Consider the following 24005-nt stretch of genomic DNA (forward strand, 5'->3'; position numbering starts at 1 on the left):
AAAATCAGAAAAGAAACAACAGAACTGAATGACACTTGTGAACAAATGAACTTGATAGACATATACAGAGTGTTGCATCCAACAACATCAGAATACACATTCTTCTCAACATTACATGGATCATTCTCTAAAATAGACAATTTATTAGCTCACAGAACATATTTATTAATTGATTGATTGATTGTCTTTTTCCTTTTTATCGGTACCAGGGATCGAACTCATGACTGCCTGATTGCAAGGCAGGCGCTTATGCCACTGAGCTAAATCCCCAGCCCCCACAGAACATATTTAAATAAATGCAAAAGAGTTGAAATTATCCCTTCCATTTTGTAGGATCATAGCGCTTTGAAATTAGAAATTATTGATAAAAGATACTGCAAAAATCCCACAAACACATGGAAACTGAAAATCACACTCTTGAGTAATCAGTGGGTAACAGGGGAAATTAAAAAAGAAATTAAACAATACCTACAAGAAAATGAAAATACAAATACAACTTACTGGAATCTGTGGGATACAACGAAAGCCATCCATGGAAAGTTGGAAAGAGGAAAATTTATTGCACTGAGTTCACACTTTAGGAAAACAGAATGAATACAAATAAATAACCTGATGCTACACCTCAAACAGCTAGAAAATGAAGAGCAAGTCAAGCCCAAAGCCAAAAGAAGAGAGGAAATCATAAAAATCAAAGCAGAAATCAATGTAATAGAGACTAAGAGAACAATCCAAAGAATCAGTGAATCAAACAGTAGGTTCTTTAAAAGAATAAATAAATTTGATAAGCCCATAGCCAACCTTATTAAAAAAAGGGAAGAAAATACTCAAATTCATGCAATAAGAAATGAAAAAGGTGAAATCACCACAGACTCTATAGAAATACAGAAGATTATCAACACCTATTTCGAGAACCTCTACTCTCAAAGGTTTTATAACACAGAAGATATAGACAGATTCCCAGAGACATATGAAGTAACAGAGCTAGGTCAAGAGGATGTAAAACTTCTGAATAACCCATTTTCTGTTAATGAAATTGAAAATGTAGTCAAGTCCTTACCTACAAAGAAGAGCCCAGGCCCAGATGGATTCATTGCGGAATTCTACAAGAAATACAAAGAAGACCTAATGCTGACACTCCACAAACTCTTCAATGAAATTGAAAGGGAAGCAATCCTCCCTATGTCATTCCTGGAAACAAATAGTACTCTAGTACCAAAACCTGAAAAAGACCCAACTAAAAAAGAGAACTGCAGACCAATCTCCCTAATGAACACAGATGCAAAAATCCTCAATAAAATATTGGCAAATAGGATGCAGCAAATCATGAAGATTATACACCATGACCAAGTGGGATTCATCCCAGGCATGCAGGGATGGTCCAACATACGTAAATCAATAAATGTAATCCACAATATCAATAAACCAAAAGTAAGAATCACGTGATCATTTCCATAGATGCAGAAAAAGCTTTTGATAAGGTCCAACACCCATTCATGATAAAAACTTAACAGAAAATTGGAATAGATGGTCTTTAACTCAATATAATAAAGGCCGTCTACGACAAACCAACAGCCAGCATCATACTAAATGGCCAAAAATTAAAGGCCTTTAGTTTAAAATCAGGCACAAGACAAGGATGTCCTTTATCACCACTCCTATTTAATATAGTACTATAAATACTAGCCTGAGCAATTAGACAAGAGAGAGAAATAAAAGGGTTAAAGATAAAAAAGAAGTTAAATTATCATTGTTTGCAGAAGACATGATACTCTACATACAAGACCCCTAAACTCCATTGAAAGACTCTTAGATATAATAAATAAATTCAGTAATGTAGCTGTACACAAAATCAACACTCAAAAATCAATAACATTCCTATACACTAACAACAAAGTCGCAGAGAGAGAAATAAGAGAAGCCACATGCTTCACACTAACAACCAAAAAAATGAAATATTGAGGAATTACTCTCATGAAAGAAGTGAAAGACCTATACAGGGAAAATTATAATACACTGAAAAAAGAAATTGAAGATGATCTCAGAAAATGGAAAGACATCCCTTGCTCATGGATAGTAAGGGATGAAAATGGCTATTCTCCCAAAACCCTTATACAGATTCAATGCAATCCCAATAAAAATACCATCAACATACCTCATAGATCTAGAGAAACCACTCCTAAAATTCATCTAGAGCGAAAAGAGACCTAGAATAGCAAAGACAGTTCTAAGCAGCAAAGGCAAGGCAGGAGGCATAACAATCCCTGACTTGAAGTTTTACTACAAAGCAACTGCAGTAAAATCAACACGGTACTGGAATCAAAACACAGCTGAAGATCAATGGAATAGAATAGAAGATACAATCACAACTACAACCCCACTCAACCACCTTATCTTTCTTAAGAAGCCAAACAGATTCACTGGAAGAACGACAGTCTCTTTAATAAATGGTGTTGGAAAAACTGGCTCTCTGTTTGCCAAAAACTAAAATTAGACCCATGCCTGTCACCATGTACTAAAATAAAATCTAAATGTATCAAAGATCTGAATATTAAAACAGAAACACTAAGTCTATTGGAAGACAAATTGGGTAGAAACCTTGAAGACATAAAGGTAGGTAGAGAATTCATCAGCAGGACTCAAACCACACGGGAAGTACTTCCCAGAATCAATAACTGGGACCACCTCTTATAAAAAGTTTCTGCATGTCAAAGGAAATATCCAGCATAGTGAAAAAAACCCACAAAGTGGGAAAAAATTCTTAGTGAACTCTCCCTCAAAGGACTTCTGTCTAAAACATATTAAGAATTTAAAAAAATCAGACCCCCAAAATTCAAAGATCCAATCCAAAAATGGGCATCTGTGATGAATGCACACTTCTGAGATGAAGAAATACAAATGGCAAATATATACATGAAAAAATGTTCTCATCATTAGTCATTAGAGAAATGCAAATTAAAACCACATTGAGATTCCATTTCACTCCTGAAAGAATGGCCAGGATCAAGAAAACTACCACCAACCAATGCTGGAGAAGCTGTGAGGACAAAGGAACTCTCCTGCACTGTTGGTAGGAGTGTAGACTGGTGCAACCATTGTGGAGGTCAGTCTGGAGATTTCTCAAAAAGCTGGGATTGGAAGTCCCATTTGTTCCAGCTATTCCAGTCCTAGGCATATTCCACTGTGGTATGAAGACTTCATACCACAGTGATATATGGTCACCCATGTTTATAGCAGCACAATTTGTAATAGCCAGATCTTGGAAACAACCTAAGTGTCCATCAACTGAGAAATGGATAAATAAGTTGTGGTATTTTTATACAATGGAGTACTACTCAGCTATAAAGAATGATCACACTGAGTTATTTATATATCAATGGATGCAGCTTGAGACCATACTCATAAGTGAAATAAATCAAACTCACATGTATAAATACCAAATAGTTTTCCTAGTGTAATAAATGGTAAGAATACATAAAAGTATGTGGTAATCATTATTTCCCATTATATTGCTTTGAAGCCTTATAATGTTTTCATTCATTATTTGGAATATTTTTATTTTGCATTGTTTGATTTTATTGTTTGTAATGGTATGATCAGCTATTTTGAAGAAAACAAGACATTATAATTACTAGTGATGATTTAGTATCATCTTGTTTTGAAGTCCCATCAAGCTTTTGTTCTTCTATCTCCATCGGTTTTATCATGTTGTATCTTATTGTATTTTATTATATGTGATCGTATAAATAAAATATTTTAAAGACAAGGAGATGATATAGTAACCTTTGTTTGTTTTCTGTTAGTTGGTTTTGAATACCCTGTGATATTTTCATTCTCTTGAATGGTTTTATGCTCTCTGGTTATGTTTGATACTATAGTATATGAAGGCATACTCAGTATTTCAAGGAAAGAGACGCTATGGTTACTAATGTTACGTCGGGTTGTCTTGTGGTGAAACCTTATGTTGCTTAAATTGTTCTGTTCTGACCTGTTTTGTTATATCCTCTTTTATCTTAATCTTTTTTAAATTAAAAAATTATTAGAAAGTTAAGACTTTAAGCTCCACTACCTCAAACTCGGAGTAGACGAGTAGTGCTAAAAGTTGAGTTAATCACTGATACGCAATGACTTAATGAATTATGCCTATGCAATGAAACCTCCATAAAGCCCTAAAATTGCAGTTTAGAGAGCTTCCAGATAGACACAAAAGTAGAAGGTCCTGGAAAGTGATGTCCTGAGAGAGGGCCCAGCAGCTCCTGCCCTTTCCTGTATACCTTGACTTATGCATCTCTTTATCTGTATACTTTTATAAAATCCAACGTAATAAAGCAACATAAGTGCTTCCCTAAAGCCTGTGACCAGCTTTAGCAAATTAAACATAAAGAGGGCATTGTGAGATCCCTTATTTACCACTGATCAGTCAGAAGTTTCTGGCCTTGTGACTGATGTCTGAGGTGGAGTTCAGTCATGGACATTGAGACCTAACCTATGGGATTTAACCTTCCCTCTAGAGAAAGGATGTCAGAACTGGATGTAATTAGAAGACACCCCATTGGATCCCACTGCAGCACCAGGTTTGTGTGTGTGTGTGTGTGTGTGTGTGTGTGTGTGTGTGTGTGGTTGTGGGAAAATCCTCCACAAACTTGAGGTTGGAAGTTGTTGTACGAGTATAAGGACAAACTGAGCTAAGGTAATTTTTGTTCTCCTCCAGCATCTGCTATACATTTGGCCCCAAAAGTCCTGTTTTGCAGAGTCTCTCTTGGTACAAATGCTCTTAGAAATTCATAGGAAAATTCCAGCTTACATGATTTTCACTATAGTAATGTTCTGTTGTTCTTATCTCTAGTTCTGTACAGGTTCCCCTCATTCTCCAGTCCACCACTAGACTAGGCTTTCCAAACTGAAAAAAACTGCCTCCAAAACTTCCTTTGGTCTCCATTCAGCTGCAGAAGTTGAGCTCAAACTCTTTGATGCAGTCCAAGATCACCACAACTGTGGCTCATCTTCTTAGCTGTAGCCATCTGTATCTTCCTACGGTCCTCTCTAACACTGCTCTCTAGCCATTCCAGATACTCAGGAATCTCCTGAGTTTGCCTCTGGCCATTGGACACTCTCACCCTGCTTTTCACATTCTCCTTTGCCTATCAAAACCCATACTGTGGAGTGGGAGTATAGCTTGATGGTAGAGTGCCTGCTAATCATGTGTGAGGCCCTGGGTTCAAACCCCAATGCCAAAAAATCTGCCTCTTCATTGCCGTCTTCCTTCTCTCTTCCAATTGACCATCCTAGGCTCAGAATAAATCACTTTGTTCCTTGGTATTCATTATTGCTCTTGTTATTTGTACAACCAAATGCACTAATGTCATTTTGTCACTTATTAGAATTAGCTGTGGGTGTATGATCCCCACCAGGCTGTGAAATCCTTGAAAATAAGAAATGAGCCTTTGTTGCCATTTATAGTTGTTATAATTTGGATCTTGCGTGTCCCTCAAAGATTTCCATGTTAGCAACTTTGTTCCATGGCACTATTGGGAAGTAAAGTAGAATCTTTGTGGAACAGAACCTTACAAAAGTTCTTTAGAACATTTGGGGCACACTCTAGAAAAGGATAATAAGACCCTGGCTTATTCCTTTTATACTCTTTGCTTTCTGGCTGATAAAGTGAGAAGTTTTGCTCTGTCCCACACTCCCACCATGACACACTACACTGCTAAAGACCCAGTGCAACAGGGCCTCTTGATCATGGACTGGATCCTCTAAAGTCATAAGCCAAAATGAATCTTTTCTATGATTTATTTAATATTAATTAATTATCACAGGATATAATTAAAATGACAAAAGGCTAATTAACAGGAGTCCAGCTCCTCGTCATGTGCCTTGCACAAAATAGGAGCTCATTAAATGCTTGACAAGTGGCTCCACCGAAGTCTACAGCACTTTGCACCTACAGTCTTTCATTTGAGTCTCACAATTACATGAGGAAGGAGTTATAGTTATTCCCAAATCACAGATAAGGAAACTGAGGCACATATTGGATAAGAGAGTTGCTCAGGTATCATACAGCTATGTGGGTACAGAGGAATCTTTCCTAATCACAGTCAGTAGCTATTTTTTTCAGCTTCACCACATGGTCTTCTTGAATAAGTGGACACAAAACATTAAGCATCTATTATTAAGTGCTAAGTGAGCAGTAGGATATGGGTGACCAGGAAAAGAATCATATGGCACATGTTGGTTGGAACTATTAGCAGTGGCATCTTTTATGGGGAAAAACATCCTGACCCGTGAAAATCTTTGATGAAAGAATCCAAAACGGCTGAGAGACAGGGACCAGTTCAATGCAAAAAGTGGAGGATAGCTACTGGTTGTCAAGGATCAGGGAAACTGGAAGAGCTGTGTCAAGCTGCAAATGTGTTCGGAGACAGTGATGAAACCAACACTCTTTGATTACCTAAAATTGGCTGTGCAGAAATGGATGGCAATGGAGACGTTTGCTGCTGGGGAGAGAATATACTTTAAATTTAATGAGGACAACTCTAGAAGCCCTGCTGATTCCTGATTGATAAGTATTAAGGCGCCTCACTTAACTTGGAGGCACAGCTGTCTGCACTGAGCCTTGGTGGGTATTGGGCAGCAGCCCCACGCACAGGGAAACAGTCCCTGCCTTTTGGCATGTTTGTGCTTTCACCTCTGGAACAGCGAGTAGCAGAAGGAGCAAGCTTGCAGTCCTGCAACCCCCCAAAAGGTTATTTTGTCCAAAATGAATGTTGCCTATTGAATTCCCATCAGCCTGATTAGAAAGGATTATTCTAAAGGTCTGTGAAGTATCTAGTAGCCAATCTTCCTGAGTTATTTTTGAATAGCTATTGAATGGATAATTTCCATACCCATTATCAAAATGATATGCTGGAGGTGAAATTTAGCTGTATTGTATTTGATCAGTAATTGCAGAAATGTTTCCTCAGATTTAATGCCTTATTGGCAGCAGGTCTCCCTACAGGCGCAAAAGATTTTGGGATACTTTTTGGTTGACACAAATGCTTTATTATTGCAATATTTTTGTTGCGGGGGGGGTTATTTGGGCATCTGAGGATGAACTGAAAGTTTTTTCACCTCCTGAAAGCAGCATATGGCAACACAGCATTTTCCACCAGCAAAGGAAAAAAATCACTCAAGCCTCAGTGTTCTGGAACAAGAAGAGACCCTGCAGTTTTCAATTCTCCGTGGCAGGCAAATCAGGTGGCAACAACCACTGACACAGGTCCCTGTTATCAGAAATAAATGGACAATGACGTGAAGGTTGAAATATTTGACAACAGAAAGGTAACCCGATTCCTAAGTTTTAGTTCACACTTTTTGTATTGCAAGACTCTAGATCAGCTGCTGCCAATAGAAATAAAATGTAGGTCACACATATAATTTTCATTTTTCCAGTAGCCCCACTAAAAAGAGGTAAAAAGTGGGCTGGGGGTATAGCCCAGTGATAGAGCACTCACCTAGCATGAATGAGGTTCTGCATTTTGTTCCCAGCAGTGGAAGAAAAAGGGACAAATGAATTAACTTTAACAATATATTTTCTTTATCCAAATTATCATCATTTAATCATAAGATCAATATATATTATTTAAATAATTTACATCATTTTTATACTAGGTCTTCACAATCAAGGGTGTCTCTCACCCTTATAATATAACACATTTAAATTCCAACTAATTGCATTTTCAATGCTCAGGCACCAAATTGTCTACCTAGCAGTAAGAATGTTGGCTGATTTTTTTTACTGAATTGACTGAAAGAGCTGGTTTATTGGCTAGTGTGTGACTAGTGACCACTGAATTGGGCAGCACAGGTCCAGCTTGAGCTACATACCAAGCATGGCATTTCCAATTAGCCCCTGATTTGAAGTGGTCTTTATGGCTTACTCTGCCTCAAAGTCAGGGCAAAGCTGAGGTCACCCTTGCGTTTTACTATTCTGCCATTAATCCTCTTCCAAATCCTCTCCATCGCTTTGAACACACTTATCACACTGTCTTTGGCAATGTTTTTTTACAGTAATACATTTTTTAATTTAAATATTCTCCATAATTTTCAATCACCCCTTATATACGAAATCCTATTTCCACTGAGTCCTATAGTTCTGTGCAGACACTGCCAAGATTGTCAAATCCAAAAATCAAAGTCACCCACTGACAGTCAGAGCTAGTAACACTGCACGTAATTGTTTATTCAAAGAAGAAAAAGGCAGCTTCCTAAATCATTGTTAGCATGAAAAGAGGATGGAGACAACCTAGCATTATGGTGATGGGGGTTTGCTATAGTTCACCAACACGTCTTACCCTTGACCACTTTTTGGCTGAGTGATTTAATTTGGCTAGGCTGGGCTTTCCAATTGTGTTTTTCAATCACATACCCGTATAACCCAAACAAAGTTGCCTCGTTGTGTGGGTTATATATGGCCACAATAGAACTTGAAATTGAATAGTGTTGAAAATTGTCAGGAGAAATTGATTTACTTTGATTGAGATCTTTTTAGTTACAGAATAATACTGTTATTTTATTTATCTTTGTTGTGATGGGTTTGTACACGCAGCTGCCTGTCCTGGGCACACTGAAAGAATATTATTACCTAGGGACATTCACGGCTACTATGTGGACTATAATACTTCAGGAAGATACAATTTTGGTGTATCTGGACTGATTTTGCATTGATTTCTCTTCTGTAGGGAACTAAATGTTTTACACATATGAGGTCTGCCAAATCTGATAACATAGTTCAGTTACTGAAAAAAAGCCATGGTTTGCATGTTTCCTTTCCATCCCCACCCCCAAGCCTAGGAGAATGATGGGGATTCGATGCCATAAATGCATGTTGACCTCAATGGATTCCAAGTTACTTCTGAAAAGGCTGAGACATTGGCAATTACTTCTCACTCCCTTTCCTTGAATAGTTTCACTGAGGTAGTTACTGTGCTGTTATTAGAGCAAGTAAAGATAAGTTTTCATACTGGTACTCACAAATGACAACAGGTGAAAGACCTCATCACATAGTTAATTTGTCTGCTTGATATTAGAAACTGTTAATTTATTTTTCTACTTAATTGATCAAAAGAACTGGTTTTGACACTTTTACAATGCTGCAATCTCTTTTCAATTCATCAAGTCCTAAGCACTATGATAGGTGCTGGAAATTAAGTGTAGAATAAGGCAAAGTCCCTGCCTTCAAGTCCCTCAAACAATAGTGAAAGAGACAGAAAATTAAATAGCATAGGCAACTGTAAAACTGCAAGCTAAATATTCCAACTGGGAAATATATAGATGCACTTTGGGGGATTTTCCAGTGATGTGCCAGTTTCTGACACGGGTGCTTGAGTGGATATTGCAGCCATCATCAGATTTACAGAACCTGTGAGAAGAAACAAGTTGTCAGGAGCACGTGAGAGAAAATGCGGTTGGTTTTGACTTATGTCATAGATGACTACTGAGGAAACCAGATTTCTACTAGATAGCTGAGCACATGCACTAGAGCTCAAGAGAAAGGTTCAAAGTTCTCGCATGGGTGGCCATTTAACACACACACACTTGACTTTAGAACTTATATTTTCCTGTAATGGAGACTGAACCCAGGATCTTTGCACTGAGCTCTGCCTCCAGAGTGTTTTTATTTTTTACTTTGAGCCAGGATCTTCCTAAGTCTCTAAGTTACCCAAAGTGGGCTCAACTTGCAAGCCTCCTGTCTTATCGTCCCAGAGTACTAGAATTACAGGTTAGTTCCACCACACCCAGCATAATAATACCATATCTTTTTGTATTCTATTCATCAACAGCCCTAATTCACTTTTCATATACCAAATTAGGCTGACAAATTACCATTTTCATCTATTGCACAGTGGTACTGTTTGCCAAACAATGGTTTCAAAATGTTCTAACTGTATGTTTTGTCAGTGTCACTGGGCATATGTTGGAATATTTTACTGCATTTACTTTACAAAAGTTAATGGGGAGCTGGGAGTGGGGCTCAGTGTAGAGTGTGTCGTGTAAGACCTATTGTTCCAGCTTTCACTGCAAAATAACATGAGGAAGTTCAGAGAAACAAAAATGATAATGACAAGAAACTTCTTCGCAACTTTAATTGAACTAAACATGAAAATCATTAGATATGCTATAAGTGGACAAATATTTAGCTTCACATGGATGCTTATTAGACTTAAGACATTTGTGTCTTCAGTTTTGAACAAAAGGAATAATACTATGGGACATGGTCTGTACTCCAACTAAAGCACACCAGTGGCTTCCCTGTTTCTCTGGCTTGCACATAGCATATTTGTAGAATTTCTTGGTCTTTATAATTGTATGAGCTGATTCATATAAGATATATATAAATATGTATATATATGTATATATCTGCTAACTATCTAAATTCTATGGGTTCTATTTCTTTGCAGAACCCCAACTAATACAGCAATTAAACTCTTTAGCATCTGTGACTATTTCCTAAATGTCTGACTGTTGACCAATGTCTGACTCTAATACCTAATTCAACCAGTTCTTTGGTTGACAAAAAATAAGAAGACAACTGATTGCTCAGCTTAATAACTGAAACCAGTCTCATTTTTAAAAGTCATAGTTTTCTAAATTTCTCCTAATTTTTTATATTTTATATCACTCAGGACTGATTTGTTTGGAGTGTTTTGTTGTTGTTGTTTTATTTGAGATGTGGTCTTTATGTTACCCAGTCTGGCCACAAACTCTTGGACTCAAATGATTCTACTGTCCCTGCTTCCTGAGTAGGTAGGAAAGCAGGTGCATGCCACTGCTTCTGGCTTCTTCCCAGAATTAAAATGCATAAAGATTAAGTCAGTCATAAAGTAAATTAAAATCATAGTTGATTGGTAGAGTGCTTGTCTAGCAAGGCCCTGGCTTTGATCCCAGTACTAACAGTGGGTAGACAGACAGGGAGACAGGTAGATAAATGGAAGGCTACACAGTAAGTCTGCAAAGGGGGGCATGGAGAACAGGTTTTGTATAATGGTAAAGTAGTGCTGGGACTCCTAATATTTGCATAAGTATTTTATGTTCTGGTTGGGACTGAAAGTAGCTTGATATACTGAATGGCAAAGGAAAACTATTAGCTCATAAAATTCCCTTCTAATAATGGAAGCTATACAATTTGCTTGGCTAAAAGACAGTGTTGCCAGGCACTTCTACCTCTCTAGAAATTAGTCCCAGCAGGTGAACTATTATGTTCCTACCATGAGCTGGGAAAGGTTTTTTAGTACATGCGAGGAGTTACTCATTTAAAAATCTCAGAATTTATGTACAATAACACATATATAAACTTTAAAAACCAAACAAATGCATTTAAAACATAGTTTAAAACTGGTTTTTTATGGCCCTGAATCAAGGCTGGCAGTTTTTTGAAGCTGTTGGTTTCAATTGGAAGTCTAAAGTGGTATTTTTCTATGGTCTGTTGGCCATTTCAGAACTTTAGAAATGTAATGGTAGTTCATTAGAGAAACAACTCACCCCCAGGTAAGCCCACTGCCACTGCTACAGACCTAAAAAGAGAGACCCACGCCCCCACCATGAGCCCACCACTGTGGACCTGAAGGAGAGGCAGCTACACACACTCCCACACTCCCACACCCCCACCACCATAAGCCAAGCACACCAGGGCCAGAGGAGAAAAGCCCATGAGCCCCAGTGAACCAGCTGCTACTGGCCCAGAGTAGAAGCCACGCCCTGCAGTGGGCCTGCACCACAAGATCAAAGAAGAAGGAAGCCATGCCCCCTGGTGAGTTTGTGGCTGCCCAGAAGAAAGGAGGCCACACCCTGTGGTGGGCCAACCATTGCAGGCCAGAGGAGAGGCAGCTGTGCTCCCTGTGTCCTACCACCATAGAGGGAACATGATGGGCAGCTGACTGGCACCTCTCTGCCACCCCAGGAACCTTGGATCAGAGGAACCCAAATGCCTAGTCCAATTCACTGCACCACTGGATGGGCAGCCAATACAGGAAACACATGAGACTCAGAAACTAGCTGATTTGGAGGAACACAGGAAAATGTCAAGATAAAGGAGCAGAGTGCAATCTCAGACTTCCAGCCACACTTCCCACCTAGAACAAGTCCAGAAGATGTAGACATAAAAGAAAATAGTAGTCACACTCCTGAAAGTTGTGAAATGAAAGCAACTGAAGTAAAGAGACAAATTAGTGCTTATATTGTTTAATTTTGCATGCCTATATATCACCCAGAACAAGTGGAGGAGACATAGACATAGAGGAATTTAGAAGCCACACGCTTGAAATCTGAGATGATGGCAACTGAAGTAAAGAGAAAACTTAGTGCTTGTGCTGTTTGATTGACTTTGCATGCCTGTATCTGTTGATATGAGCATCAATTTAGAGGATAAAATGTGCATTACAGTAACTGTGGTTGATTACCTACTGTCTTGTTTTTTTGAAATCCAATATCATTCTCATTGTTTTGTTTTGTTTTATTCTCTTTTAAATTCCAAAAAAAGAACTTTTTTTGAAAGAAGCAAATGAGGATGCATGTTTTTATTTTAAATAGTACATCTGCATACATAAACAAACTGCTCATCCCATGCCAGTGTTTAGGGAAAGAGTTAGTTGATACTGTGTTCATGTCCTATAGAGAATTATCAAAAGTTGAATTTCATTTTTTTTCTGTTGGTAAATTCACTAAAATATTGCAAACCAACATGTAATTGTCACTAGTGCTATTTAATCATAAGTGCAAAATCCAGGTTAATTAATTAAGATGTACTTTAGGACAAACCAGATCATAGTCTGTTGACATGACAATCTGCTTTTTTCTGTAAGGTAAACCTACATCTGTGCTTCGTAAAGTCTAATTCAGATATGCTTGATTGTGGGACCTTGTTAAAATGCAAGTTCTGATCCTGGGGGATGATGATGATGCTGATGCTGATGTTTCTAGTCCATAGTAAATACTTTAATCATGGGCTATGTTTATTCATTGAGGAATGCATGCTGTCAACCTCTACAGGATGTACAGTTCATTTTGGGAAAGGGATTTGTTTGTCCTGCTGTCTGTCTACCTAAATATTTTCTGGAAGACTGTTCAATTTTTTGAAGGAAGGAAAGGAGAAAGAAATTCACATATTGAGGATATTGTTATGTCCTGCGACTGTGTTAGGTACTTTAATTTAATTCTGAGAAGTACCTTGTGAGGTGGATAGTATTTATCCACTTTGTCAGTGATATAAAAAAAGCTGGATGAGATGTACATGCCTATGGTCAAAGATGTACATGCATATGGTCAAAGGCCCTTCACCCACTAGACCATCCTATCTCCAAGATTTAAATCTTAATCAAAGGTGTTATCTAGTTCATCTCTTGTCAGAGTGGTCCATGCTATTTTTAAAAGAAACACAATTGAAATATGTTAGCACTTATCATGCAACACAACAGAACCTCATGACAGCCTAGCTTCCTAGAACTAGCTCTAAATATACTACCATTTGCTTTGTGTCCCTTAAAATGCAGAACTTACACTATTTGTCTAGAATCTCACCTTATATAGGAAAGTGGTGCTCATGTTGACCTCTGACTGCATCAGGTCTGTGTAAGTGTAAAAGCTAAGTCCTGTTCTCAAAGAGTCCTGTCATTTGGACATTGAATGACCCTGAAAGGTTCATGTATTAAAAGGTTGTCACTCTGGTGGGTAGGTGCTGGTTGAAGGTCCTTGGGTCTTTGGGACTACGCCCTGGAAGTGGACTGTGAATTCCTAGTCCTTTCCTGTTTCTCTTCATCCTCTGGCTCAAGCTGTGAGCAATTTTATCCCAGCACACATTCCTACTATGATGTACAGGCAGGCCAGCGAATCACAGATTGGAAACTACTAAATTGTGAGCCAAAATAAAACATTTTAATAAATTGATTATCCTGAGTATTTGTTATAGTCAGAAAGTTGACTGATACAAGGAGGTGCACTAATGACTCCAAATAGGTCCAGTAAATAAGGGAATGAAGAAAAATGACAGGCAAATGGCATCAGGATTCAGGATAGGGAGAGATTATATCCTGTCAGGAGTATTAGGAAGGCTTCATGGAGAAAATGGTATTGGGGCTGATTCTTGAAAAATGGCTAGGATTTCCATGTGGAACTCTAAGAAGCTGAGAGAATCCAGGGGAAAGCAGCATAAGCAAATGAAGGTGTGGAAATGGAATGTGCAGAGTACATACTGGAGATTCTGCTTTAGCTGGGAGTGGAGGACACCTTTACTTCACACACAGATAAACAAGAGCGGTGAGGCCAACTAGTCCTTGGAGGTCACCCTGTAAAAGATTGGTTTGCTTACAATCTTTTAGCAACCCAATCTTTAATAAGAGCTCTATGAATCCTAAATTATCTCCACTCAAAGTCCTCCCTAGGTTGTCCCCTTTCATTGATATAAGGTTGTAAAGAAACCTTATCATTATTGTATAAGCAATCAGAAAACTTCCGTATCACCCTGGTGGTTATTAAGGCACGTGATACAGCCAAAGTCATAGGAATAGTGTTATACCCAGAATAAGTATACAGTAAGTATACTTACCCAGAAAGAAGATTAATAGTCCAGTGAGCTCAACAAGCACACAAGCACTTTAAAATAATAATTGCTTTCCCCTCCTTTAAACACACACACACACACACACACACACACTGACTTAGTTACTTTTCTCTCTCATTGTTGAGACAAACTATTTGACACTCAAAATTGGAGAAAGAAACATTTATTTCTTATAGTTTTGGAGATTTCAGAGCATACTCAGCTGGCTCCAAGGACGGATGGTGTGGCTGGGCTGCTGTTCATGGTAACTGCAAACAGCAAGCCCAGACAAGCAAAAGAGAGAGACACACACCTTTTTCCCTCCCTTGCACTATACAGTGGCTCCACCCCTGGGTGGGGCTCTCAATCATACCACATATCCAAGTTCTAGACAATGAACCAGTCACAAATGCTAGACTCAAATGCGTGCATGATTGCATGAGATTTGGGGGGCACATTTGATACATAAACCATAACACACTCTCAAATAGAGAGTTTTTCTTATGTGTCCTTATGTAACAACTACCCTGACCTCTCTTAGTCCAAGTTCCACAGAGCTGCCAGATTTATAAATTTAAAGCTATTACAGGAGACATTATGGTAGCCACTGTTGATCTCCTGTTGTCTTACTTTGAAATCCTGTGTCACTTGCATGGTTTTGTTCTGATCTGCTTTGTTCTGTTCTGCTTTGTTCTGTTTTGCTGTCTTTAAAATTTAAAATTAAATAAATAAATAATAAAACTACAAGGGGATTTGAGCAAAGATGCCAGATAGATAACAGCTGGCTACAGAGACTCCTTGAGATAGTCAACTTAGAATTCAACATAACATAGCATGGGGAATCCCAAACAGAGGGAGATGAATTCTCTCATCCCAACAAGAAACTAAGGTGAACCAATCAAACATACAGTCCTGGTGCTATTATTGGAACAGCTAAAGGCTCAGTGCTCCTGCCGCAGCAGGCAACTTGCCGAGCTGTCCGTGGTCCCACCGCTTCAACTCGCTGGAGGTGCAGTCATACTGAGGTCAGGGGTCAGCCAGCCAAAGGGAGAACTGAGTTGGTGGGGAACCTGCATCGACCTGTGGTGAGTGATGGGAGTGGAAACATTCCACAGAAATGGGGGCTCCAGCAGATGAAATTCTAGGGCCAGCAGGACTGGCAAGTACAAGGGCAGCAGTAACTTCAGTCAGTTGTTCCCTTCTTGAACAGGATTGGTGGAGTGACCCAGGCCTGGATCATGTGACCTGGCTGAGACCTAATAGGTTATCCAAAATCAATTTGCTACAGCAGCAGTGCACACTAATGCAATGACGCCTCAGAAGTTTGACTGACCCAGAGGGGAAGGGGGGCACAGTAATACAGTGCAGGCCACAGCAGCTTGACTGATCCAGAGGGGAGGGGCCAGCATATGCTGCCCCTGTTTGCAACTCACTAGCACACTGCAGTGGGAAGGGTCCTCTAGCCAGCCTGCTTCAAAAGAATTGTAACCAACAAAGAAAGAATGTGGGGCCTAATGGAAGAAAAAAGATAGGAAGAGGAAGCAACAACAAAAAGTCCCCATGTCCCAATCCTGAGAACATTGACCCAGGACAGATAACTACAAAGGAGAATGAGAACAGCAAACATGCAATATCAGACATGGCACCATTGAACATAAAGAGATATCTTCAGGACCTCATAAATGAGTTCAAAAGTGAAATAGTTAGCCAAGTAAAGCAAGATATAAGAAGATTAATAAAAGAGATGCTAAGTACCCCTCAAGAAGACACAGATGGAAGAAGGGAGGAACTCAAACAAAGGAGAGGACCATTTGATGAAGGATATAAAGAAAATACAGAATACATGAAGTAGATTCAAAGAAATTACCAGGAAATTAAAAATTCTATGGAAAGGTGGCAAATCTGCTTGAAAGAAACTAAGGATAGATTATCCAAACTGGAGGACAGGTTTGCAATGTGGGATCATGAAAGGAAAAATTTCTTAAAAATAACAAGGAAGGGGCTGGGGATTTAGCTCAGCAGCATAAGCACCTTCCTTGCAAGTGTGCAGTCATGAGTTCGATCCCTGGTACCAATAAAAATGAAAAAGACAAAAAAAAAAAAAAAAACCAAGGAAACAAGTAGTAACAATATTAAGGCTAGAAGATGACAAGACGATCTATAACTTGAGAATAAAGAATGTGAATAAAGAAACAGGGGTACAAACAAAGGAACAGTAGTCTATTCACATAAAGGCTATTCACAGAAGGCTATTCACATTAATAATTAAGGAAAACTTCCCAAACATAGGAAAAGGAAATGATATGCAGATATATGAGGCATATAGAAATCCAGCCACCTACAACCAAAACAGAGCTACACCCAAGCATATAATAATCAAGATCCCAGAAATTCAATATAATAACAGAATATTAAAACCTGTTAGAGACAAGAAACTAACCTACAAAGGAAGGCCCACCATGGCAGACTTCTTGACACAAACTATCAAGGCTCGACACAAACCATCAAGAAGAGCCTGGAGTGAAATATTCCAAGCGCTGAAAAAAAGTAACCTCCATCCCAGATTGATATACCCTGCTAAACTGCCTCTAGAAATTAATAGAGAAACAAGATGGCTCCAAGACAAAGAGGAACTTGGGAAATTCGCAATCACCAATCCAACTCTACAGAGAATACTGCAGGGCATTCTAGAGAGAGAGAAAAGTACTAGGATTCCAGGAACAGTGGCAGAGAGGCCTCAGAGAATGGAGCTGAAAACAGAAAAAAGAAGATAAGCAGACAACTGATGGCAAAAAAGAGCATAGCAGAAACGAGGCAGAGAAGGTTGGTTATAATTTCTAATATAGTTGGCCTTGATACACTAAATTTAAAAAAAAAAAGAACCACACGTGGAGTAGATCAGGAGGTAGGGTCCACCAAGATACTATTTATAGGAAATCTAATTAGCATGAAAAAGAATACTTGGACTGAAAATCAAATATGAGAAAACAATGCTCTATATGACAGAGAACCAGAGAGTAATAGGGGCAACTGGACTAGTATTTGTGGATAGGTTAGAAAGACAGGCTTTAATAGGTAAAGGAATACAATTAGAGATCAAGTCCAGGAGAGAGAAGGTACGGAACCACTTAGGTAAATAGCAGGCTGCCCCCCATTTAAAACCAAGGGTCTTGGTGAGACCCAAAAATGCACAGTGTACCCTGGGGAAGTGAAAGGGCAGGGAGAGTCTAAAAAAAGATGGCAGAAGATATTGTTAATAATGTATCAGGATTTAAAATCCACATTACTCGCACCACTCTGTTTAGATTTCATTCTGTCCCAGTTGGTCTACTTGCATTAGATTTGAGGGCACAGACAGTATCCCAAAAACATCAGGATACAGCACAGTAATCATCTTCAATTTCATATTAACTTAATCTGGAGCCCTGTATGACTTATACTGTTTTATCATGACTAATTTAGTTAAATCTGGTTTGTTTGATTGCTCTTTGGTATCGACAGATTTTATTCAAAATTGATATGACCGATAGTATCAAGTCTAAGAGTATAGGCAACTACACTGAAGATGACAAGACTCTATGATACACATTCTGGTTTGATTACTGCCTTTTTAAAAGTTTTATACTATCTACAATGTTGTATTTTTAATAATACTGTTATACATTGATATATTCAATTATACCATGTCTGATATAGCCAATTCTATTGAAGATAACAAGAGACAACACAGGAACTATGGTAGAACTCCTTGTACAATGGTCTTATATGTATTTTTCATTTCATGTGCTTATAGGAATATGTTTTGTTTTGTCTTGCTTTGTTTTGTTTCTCCCTCTAATATAGAAAGGATAGAAATACATGTTAAGACTCATGCATGTGTAGACTCTATAAACAGTTTATGAGAACTGATCTTATGACACATGATGAAATGAACAGATACTTTAAAGAAAAAGATACACTAAAATACCCAGTGCTTATCCTGGAGGGTCCTAATGTGAAACCCAGGATTAGTATTATTCTTTGTTCAGAGTGATATTAGCCTGCTTGGGTTTATTCAATCTCAACATAATTGAAGATATGGATAACTGCATGTATGTTTAAGTGTATAGGATTGATAACCATATTTCTAAGTTTTTGTTGGATAGTTGAACAGAACTGGTTGCTGTCTCACTCTCACTGTTTGAATCCCCACCTTATAAGCTCCACTTTAGTTTCTTGAATAACTATTTGTAAGAGGACAATCTATAATCATCAACTGGTGATTACTTACTGTTTATTTTTTTCTTTGAAAGTATATATTATTTCTACCCTTTTTCTGTTTTTAGTCTTTCTTTAAGTAAAATTTTTTTAAAAGACACTAAAAAATAAATAAAATTACATACCATATTATGTCACTCAGATGCCCCTAATCCTCCAGTTTCCAAAAACACACTCAAAATAAAATCTGAAGTCCCTTATATTGCCTGTAAGTCCTTTGTAGGCTGACATTTGTTTCATCTCTTGCCCATATCTTATAAACTCACACAGCTCTGACCACCTCTTTGCCCATCCTTTAACACACCTGCTCAGGAAAATATGTTTACTAGGCCGGGTGCACAATCCATCATCTACTGTAACATTCTTCCCTCAAATATACTCAGGGTACCATTTCCCATAAATGCCACTCCTCAGGGAGGCCTTCCCTGAAGTAATCTGTTTAAATGGTACCTTCATCACACACTGTTCCTGCCACCTGTTTATTTTGGTATCTTATTTCTCTCCACCACCTGATTTATCATTTATTCATTTTTTCATTTATATCTTTCCTTACTAGAATAAGTTCTATGATAGCCAAGATTTTTATCTATTTTATTCACTGTTTTAACTTCTGTTCCATTTCATTGCTTAAACTGCAACACTCCGAAAATAGGGAGGCAGGCTCCTGTCACATGAAGTTACTCCAATCTATTTGCTCATCCCCATGATAAGGAATCTCATCTTTTTACTCTCTGATTAGTACTTTGACCTGCTTCATTATCACAATCTATGCAATGTGATCTCTCAGCTTACATTCAAGTATGTTGTGACTCAGGCCCAGTTGATTTTCTACTCTTTTCTCTGACTTTTCCTCACCACCAACATGCCTGTATCCTTCTTTTAATTTTTTCTTCTTAGTGGAAGATTTTTTTTTCCAAATGAGATGTTCCATGGACCAAAACATAAAAAATACATTAAAGCTGAAGTACTTTGTTTGGAATTGGTGTAGATTTCCTGGACTCCCTCCAGTTTGATTCTCATTTTACTCTGCAGTGTGCCCTGGAACAGCTCCAGCAAACACAACTAGAAAGTCATATTCCAGCCAGGCAGAAACATGTCATATTCCAGTGTCACTGAACACCCCATCCTCTACACCTTTTTTTTCAAAAACGATTTTTATTGCTACATTTGAGGTATACACAATAATCACATTCATCATTCATCATAGCGAATTCGTACTTATACATGATGTAACTTGATTCTTTTTTCCCATTCCCCTTCCCTTCCTTCAATCCTTCCTCCCCTCCTTACTTACACAAGTTTTGAATTTCCTTCCAGATTATTTGTGCAATTGAATATCCTACCTAGATTCAAGTTCCAGTAAAATATCACATCCACCATGAAGTCTGCCCTATACACATAAACCATGGACCTTCTCTCTGAGTGACAAGTCCCCTTAAGCACTCCTGGCCTGTCCCTTCTTTCTGAGAGAAAATCACACACACACACACACACACACACACACACACAGAGAGAGAGAGAGAGAGAGAGAGAGAGAGAGAGAGAGAGAGAGAGATTTAAGGTGCTTTCTTCCTCTACTTTGTATTAGGAAGATGACTTTTTTAAATGGGCCCTCTTAATGCTTATGGAAGTGGGTTGTTTTTGCTGAAAGAATGATTCATTCTTGCAGCCCCAATAGTCCTAGAGCAGTGTCTTGCATCTAGCAAGTGATCAAGACACATTTGTATATTGGATAAATAAATGTGTTTTCTGCATTATACAAAACCAAACCAATTTTAAATTGAGCTTATTTTGCTTGCTGTTTGTTTTTTCTTTTTCTGGTCATAAAACAGACAATGTATTCAGTCCCTTGTGGCTCCTGAAGACTTCACTAAAATGCCAAATAATATTACTTGAGTTATGATTGGATTAATGAAAAGCTTGTAGCAAAATTATCCTAGTGAGGAAATGACCCTTTTGGGAACTTTAATTTCAACTGGTGAAGCAACATTAGTTTTAATGAAAGAAAACATCTCATTGTGTAGACTTAGCACAGATGATAACTATGCCAGAAGGAGTTTGTCTCAGGGTACTCCATGGTAGATACAAATAAGAAACTCTCCAGGGGAAAAAAAAGGAAAGTACTTCTCTAGTGTGCATGAAGCCTGGGTTCTCTCCTCTTCAGGTCTCCATTTCAGTATGAAAATGGCTTTTCATTGCAGTGATCTCCAAATTCACAAGTCCAAACCATCTATGGTTCTCTTGGATTGTAAGCAGGACACTTGCTTCTACTGGACAGAGTCCCAGAGAATTAGTCCCTTTAAGCACTCCTGGCATTCAGTCCCACTTCCCCTGAGGGTATCCTTCCAGTAAATCTACTGGTACAAGGGACGTAGCTGGCCTGTCCCTTGCCAATGACCCACTGCATGTATTTCCACCCAGGACATGTTCCGCTCTGGAGACCTATCCGGGGGGAGAAAATTCACATTGGCAATCCATTCCATTAGATAAGTCACCCCTCTTGCCCCCAGATGTCCAAGTATTGAAAAGGGGTATAAATATCAGCCACAGGCTCTACATGATGCTGCACCCATTGTGGATCATCCCAATCCCACACAGCGGTAGCGAGGGATCTGGCCACATTCCATGAGCCCTGTCCACCCTCAGCTGCCAGGTCCTGTGTCATGGCTATGAGAGGCAGCCATTAGTCACTCTTAAACTGGATAACCTGCCTCCTCTGCACTCCCCCGCCCCACTGGAGTGAAGAGACCAGTCTGTGAACTCTTTTCCGGGAGGTACCACGGATTTGGCTGAAGTAATAACTTTGTTCTCAGCAACAGATGTTTATCCTGTTGGCTTCAGAGGCAGTACTTCTGTGTTCAAGCAGTGAAACAGGCGTGGCTCTTCTCTCACCAGAGATGGGTTTGAAATCTGACTTCATCAATAATTGGCTGTGTGGCCCGAATCAAGTTACTTCCCCTCTCTGACTTTTGGTCTCCTCATCTGTCAAATATGAGTGAAAATAGTACTTTCCTCTGATGATTGATGTAAAGAATGAATGAGTTAACTTTAATGATTTCTACAAATGACGTTTGTAGGAAAAAACTTAAATGAGAAAAAATTTAAACAAATATTAACTATTTTCATTCAATAATATTGTTTCCTAACTATCATTAAGCACTGCATATTACAAATGAATAAAGTAGTAGTGGTAACAGATGAGAGGTAGAATGGTTCCTATCAGAAATATATATATATATATATATATATATATATATATATAATTTCAATTACATTTATATAGGGTATATTATATGTTCATTCTCAGTGCTATATACATTTTAACTTAATTTCTAATACAATCCTGAGGTAGACATTATTATTATTATTATTATTGTCCCTACATTATGGAAACAAAGAAGTTAAGGAACTCGTCCATGGTCATGGTCACACAGTTCCTAGGTGGACAAGTTGAGGCATGATCCCAGGCATCTGACCCCAAAGCCTGACCACTTAAACCCACCAATAAACTGCTTTTACACAATTAACTGTGAATGGAAATGAAGCTTCATCACCTCAAACTTGGGGTTGTAACCCTTCCAATCACTTATTCCCTCTCCTCCTGTAACAAATGGTCACTAATTATTCATTATTCACTAATGAATTATTCACTAATTTCACATTATTCATGTGAAAGAGTCGCCAGACAACTGCTGCCACTAGAGATAGAAAATGGTAAGGAATGTATTTACTCTCCCTGGTGAGAAGAGAAATGTTTCTTTTGCTATCTGCCCATGCGTACACGTGTGCGTGAGTGTCTGTGTGTGTGTTTGGAACCCAGGACTTCCCACAAACTAGACAAGTGCTCTTTCCATGAGCCATGTCCCAACCCCCCTTCTATCCTGATTCATTATAACTGGGCTTCCCCAAACTGCTTCTCATCAGTAGTAGACTAATTCAGCATGGGAAATTAATGTTTTTATGAAAAATAACTCTAATCTACATACTTAGCATTTGTCCATGAACTTTTTGCAGGATTCTTTGAAGTCATGTCTATAGTTTCTTACTCCTTCAATCCTGAAAGCAACCAGTCTTCTCAGTGAATTCTGAGGGAAACAAATCAAGCTGGCTTTATTTTCTTGCATGGAGCAATTGTAACATTCCCAGTATCAGTCTAAAACCTTTACAGTATCATCTCATTTAATTTCCAATCCACCCCCAATAGGTTAGGTCTTATTATCAGCTGTATTTTTCAAGAATTTTGAAAATAATGTTCTAAAAGAATTATATACTACAAACGCTACCACTCACGAGTGGCAAGATGGGCTCCTGGCCTGAGTTTTGTGCTTTGAAGGAATTTGATCTGACTTTCCTCTAGATATATCCCTCCCACAGGTTCAAGAAATCAACAGGGGCCGGGTCCAGTAATTGTGAGGATGAGGCAGGAGAATTGTCCTGTGTTCAAGGCCAGGTTGGATTACATGGTGAGGCCTTGCCTAAAACACACACACACACACACACACACACACACACACACACACAAAATTGCAGTGTCAAGGAAACATGACACCCACCCAGAACCTGGACCTCTCTACCTTGCTTTTAGGCCAACCAAAAGAATCCAGATTTTCCTACCTAAATGACTCTGAAACATCTTCTGGGGACTGAGTGGCATTCTCCTTACATCCATCCTTTCATAAGCAAAAGGTGACACTGTGAACAGAAGAACTACATAGGTCCAAGGAGCTTCTAGGGCTGACTTTGGGGTGGGGTGGTGATAAATTTTGGATATGAGGGCTGAGGCATCTACTTGTGTATACATGAAGCCCCCCTATAGTGAAGGTGGAAACCTAAAATAGGCAAAGTTGAGACAGGTTACAGACCAGAGACTCGGATCAGGGATTGGCTCTTTCCATATGGCCATGTTCCAGCCCAGAATCCCAAGGCATATTTGTGTGGTGTTACAAATTGAACACAGAGCCTTGCATTTGGTAGGCAAGTATTCTCCCACCAAGCTACACATTTAGCCTAAAAGTTTTAGATTCTGACTTGGTCTTTCAACTTATTACAACTGCATGTTTATCAAGACAGGAGGATAAATCATGTTTTACTTAGCAGTTCACTACCTTGTCTGGCCAGTCTCTTGTCTCATCCCATAAATTTTGGGGGCAGGCTTCGATCCCCATATCCACCCAAC

General features: G+C 38.7%; 1 non-coding gene across 1 annotated transcript; it reads left to right on the forward strand.

The window, feature by feature from the left end:
- Positions 1–11383: 11383 nt before the first annotated feature.
- Positions 11384–11517, forward strand: LOC111755412 (small nucleolar RNA SNORA2/SNORA34 family). Its single transcript, XR_002789965.1, has one exon. It is a non-coding gene; the product is annotated as a small nucleolar RNA SNORA2/SNORA34 family (small nucleolar RNA).
- Positions 11518–24005: the final 12488 nt, after the last annotated feature.

Source organism: Cavia porcellus, unplaced genomic scaffold (genome assembly GCF_034190915.1).
Source record: "Cavia porcellus strain 051 isolate PalLab524CR breed Dunkin Hartley unplaced genomic scaffold, mCavPor4.1 scaffold_3, whole genome shotgun sequence".
Lineage (NCBI taxonomy): Eukaryota > Metazoa > Chordata > Mammalia > Rodentia > Caviidae > Cavia > Cavia porcellus.